General features: G+C 48.8%; 1 long non-coding RNA gene across 1 annotated transcript in view; it reads left to right on the forward strand.

Annotated features, from left to right (window-relative positions):
* The first annotated feature begins 1,339 nt into the window (after positions 1–1,339).
* Positions 1,340–4,295, forward strand: part of LOC122550363 — a 4,327-nt gene continuing 1,371 nt past the window's right edge. The window contains exons 1-2 of the long non-coding RNA XR_006311826.1: positions 1,340–1,622; positions 2,504–2,612. This is a non-coding gene — a long non-coding RNA (uncharacterized LOC122550363). The remainder of the gene's footprint in view (positions 1,623–2,503; positions 2,613–4,295) is intronic.

The raw sequence follows: 4,295 nt of genomic DNA on the forward strand, positions 1-4,295 counted from the left end.
TTTTAGGAATACTCAGTTTGTGTGCTGACAAAAAGTAAGAGTTCTTGAAGAGTGGCCCAGTGGTTAACACTGCTGCTTCACAGAACCAGGGATCCTGGTTCAATTCCATCCTCAGGCAACTGTCTGTGTAGTGTTTACACATTCTTCCCATGTCTACGTGGATTTCCTTTGCGTGCTATGGTTTCTTCTCCCAGTCCAAAGATGTGCAGAATAGGTGGATTGGCCATGTTAAATTGTCCATAGTGTCCAGGGATGTGTAGGTTAGGTATATTAACAATGAGAAATGCAGGATTACAAAGTGTAGGAAGTCTGGGTGAGATGCTCTTCGATGTGTCAGGATGGGCTGAATGGCCAGCTTCCACATTGTCAGGATTCTATCAAAATACTCCAGCTCAAGCTGCATACCAGTTGTACGTGAAATTCATGAGCCCCACCCTCACCCCCACCGGACTGGCAAGCTGATGTAGGTCATCACTTTAATGCACTCAGCGTGCAGGTATCTAACTGAATGAGGGAATAGAAATGAACCACCACAAAATAGTTGACCTGAACATGGTCCATTCACTTTGCCTGCAAGTGGATTTTTGCCTGAAGATTAATGAGCAGACATGGGGTTGTTGATTTTTTCACCTATTATTAGCAAAATTACTACATTCCCTGGGTGTGTAAAGAGCTTTTACACATTTTTATAAAGGTTAACTTGCTTGTTAATGCACTTGAGTTTCAGAGGAGTCAAGAGTACTCATTGTGTTGTAGTTTTGTTTGTGAACAACAATGAAATCTCATATTCCTTCAAAAGGAATACTTCTTGCTTGTTCATTCCTGTGATAACAATCATTGCAAAGTGAGATCAAAAATGTATTCTTCCTTTCAAAATTAATTTGTTCTACTTTTCAAAACATCAGGAAGTCCCAGATAGAGTCACAGAGTCACAGAGATGTACAGCATGGAAACAGACCCTTCGGTCCAACCCATCCATGCTGACCAGATATCCCAACCCAATCTAGTGCCACCTGCCAGCACCCGGCCCATATCCCTCCAAAACCTTCCTATTCATAAACCCATCCAAATGCCTCTTAAATGTTGCAATTGTACCAGCTTCCACCACATCCTCTGGCAGCTCATTCCATACACGTACCACCCTCTTCTCTCTCTCTATCTGTGTGGTGTGTGTGTGTCTCTCTCGCTCCTCGCTCTCTCTCTCTCTATCTGTGTGGTGTGTGTGTGTCTCTCTCGCTCCTCGCTCTCTCTCTCTCTATCTGTGTGGTGTGTGTGTGTCTCTCTCGCTCCTCGCTCTCTCTCTCTCTATCTGTGTGGTGTGTGTGTCTCTCTCGCGCTCTCTCTCTCTCTCTCTGTCTGCTGTCACACCTTTGTGTTTGACCTTGCTGTCTGTGGGATCCTGCTGTATGGAACAGCTGCTGTTACCTGTGAAGCACTGGGTGACTGCAAGTCAAACAAGCTGTCTGTCTCACTCATGAAAAAGTTGATTTCAAACTGAACTCTGCACATCGTCCAGGAAACCCTTTGACAAATGATAGCGAGGCCTTGGTTGAAGGTTAATCATGAAAACTTGCAAAGCCTTTGCAAAAGTGGTGGACAAATGTAGGACAGTAATGGGCTGGGTAAGGAAACAGCAAATCCAGTTTACTGTGTAAACACTTGGTTGAAAGCATGAGGAAGCAAGACGGTGTAAGCATTCTTTAGAGGGAACGGCTGTGAGATTGACACTGAACAGAAAGGAATATTTGTCCTTCAGTGAATGTGGGGAGACTGGAGAAGCTGGGGTTCTCTGAGCAGAGATGTTTAAGGGAGACATTAAATGGAGGTGTTTAAAATCCAGGGTCGGAGAATGTGGAAAAGCCCAGCAGGTCGGGCAGGAGAATCGACGTTTCAGGCATAAGCCCTTCATCGGGAATAAGCTCCTCATGCTGATGAAGATCTTCTGCCCGAAACGTCGCTTCTCCTGCTCCTCGGATGCTGCCTGACCTGCTGTGCTTTTCCAGCGCCACCCTCTCGTCAACTCTGACTCTCCAGCATCTGCAGGCCTCCCTTTCTCCCAGTTCAAAAATCCAGAGGGTGGTTTCGATTGAGTGACCGAAGAGAAACTGTTTCCGATGGTAGGAGGGTCAGTCACTGGAGGAGAGCCGAATGGGAGAGAATCGGGAAAACATCCCAAGGTGGGGGGGGGGTGGGGGAGAATGAGAAGAATGGTTGTTTGTTTATTTGGTGGAGGGACTCTGAGTGCTGGTGATCTGCTGAGTTTCTGTCCAGCAACACTTTGTTTTTCATTCTGGTTTGCAGTATACTTTGCTCTGATTAAACTGGGGAGCCCCCCACCCTCCCACCGTCCTCCCCGTGCTGTGCTCTCCCTCTCTCGGGCAAATGCGTCCATCCTCAGACGAGGAGGAAGGTAGTGGGAATGCAACACCAGGCCTCGATGTGACCGGAGCGGCGATTCCAAGGCCTGTCCCTCCCTCTCACTGTTTGTCCGTCTCGCCTCCAGGTTGGCAGCAGTTCCGGGGCAGAGGCGAGAGCCTGGCAGCACCATGTCGATGCCCGCCCTGCCCCACCAGCCAGAGTGGGCCTCCATGAGACAAGCTTCGAGCAAGCAGGTGAAGGTGCGGGGGAGGGGCGGGGGGGGGGGGGGTTGCTGGTGGCTACCAGGGAGGGTTGAGCTGGACGAAACCAGCTTTGTCAGGACGATTGACTGCGCAGGGGCAGGCAGGACCTTTCTGAAGCCGTGAGGCTGAGCCCAGGAACATGGCGGAGAGGGTTCACAAGAGGCCAACCTGTGCCTGTAGAACTCGCGCCTCTGTGTCTGGTAGCTCTCCCCTGCCTTTCAGCGAGACTGACTCTGGTCTCGGACTCTGACGGTGTTTGGGGGGGAGGGTGGGGTTGGGGATTTGGGGAGAGTCCGGGCCCACACTGCAGGCTTCGTCTCCTGAACGAGGCCATCACCTCCAGAGTATTGGAGAAGAACATCCGGCGTTCTGAACGCATTCCTTTGATCGGCAGAGAATCTAAGTCGTCCGTCGTCTGAAGCAGTTCTGAACAACTGAACAACAGCTTTGAAACATCCCAAATATGCCAAGCACGACAGCCGGTTTTCTGATAATCAATCCATCTCGCAACAAGGCCTAGCTCATTCCTTTTGGACATTGGAATGTTTTTAAGACAAAATCCAGGCATCCAGATACGAGTCTGAATTTTATTCCAATTGATAGCACTGTGCCCCAATAACTCTTCTGCCAACAGAGTTTGGCACAGAACCAGACCCTTCTGTCCAACTCGTTCATGCCAAATAGATATCCGAACCTAATTTAGCCCCATTTGCCAGCACCCAGCCCATATCCCTCCAAACCCTTCCTATTCATATACCCTTCCAAGTGCCTTTTAAATGTTGTCATTGTACCAGCCTCCACCACTTCCTCTGGCAGCTCATTCCAGACACGTACCACCCTCTGTGTGGGACCCTTTTATATCTTTCCCCTCTCACCCTAAACTTATGCCCTCTAGTTCTGGACTCCCCGACCCCATGGAAAAGACTTGCCTATTTACCCTATCCATGTCCCTCATGATTTCATAAACCTCTATAAGATCACCCCTCAGCCTCTGACGCTCCAGGGAAAACAGCCCCAGCCTGTTCAACCTCTCCGTACAGCTCAAACCCTTCAACCCCGGCAACATCCTTGGAAACCCATTCTGAACCCTTTCAAGTTTCACAACGTCCTTTCACAGTATCCGGAATCTTTTGGCTGACTCTGCTTTATGGGGAACATCAGTAAGGCGTTCGACAAGGTTCCCCATGGGAGATTGGTTAGCAAGGTTAGATCTCACAGAAAACAGGGAGAACTAGCCATTTGGATACAGAACTGGCTCAAAGGTGGAAGACAGAGGGTGGTGGTGGAAGGTTGTTTTTCAGACTGGAGGCCTGTGACCAGTGGAGTGCCACAAGGATCGGTGCTGGGCCCTCTACTTTTTGTCATTTACATAAATGAATTGGATGTGAACATAGGAGATATAGTTAGTAAGTTTGCAGATGACACCAAAATTGGAGGTGTAGTGGACAGCGATGATTACAACGGGATCTAGATCAGATGGGCCAATGGGCTGAGAAGTGGCAGATGGAGTTTAATTCAGATAAATGCGAGGTGCTGCATTTTGGAAAAACAAATCAGAGCAGGACGTATACACTTAATGGTAAGGTCCTAGGGAGTGTTGCTGAACAAAGAGACCTTGGAGTGCAGGTTCATAGCTCCTTGAAAGTGGAGTCGCAGGTAGATAGGATAGTGAAG

Source organism: Chiloscyllium plagiosum, chromosome 5 (assembly GCF_004010195.1).
Source record: "Chiloscyllium plagiosum isolate BGI_BamShark_2017 chromosome 5, ASM401019v2, whole genome shotgun sequence".
Taxonomy (NCBI): domain Eukaryota; kingdom Metazoa; phylum Chordata; class Chondrichthyes; order Orectolobiformes; family Hemiscylliidae; genus Chiloscyllium; species Chiloscyllium plagiosum.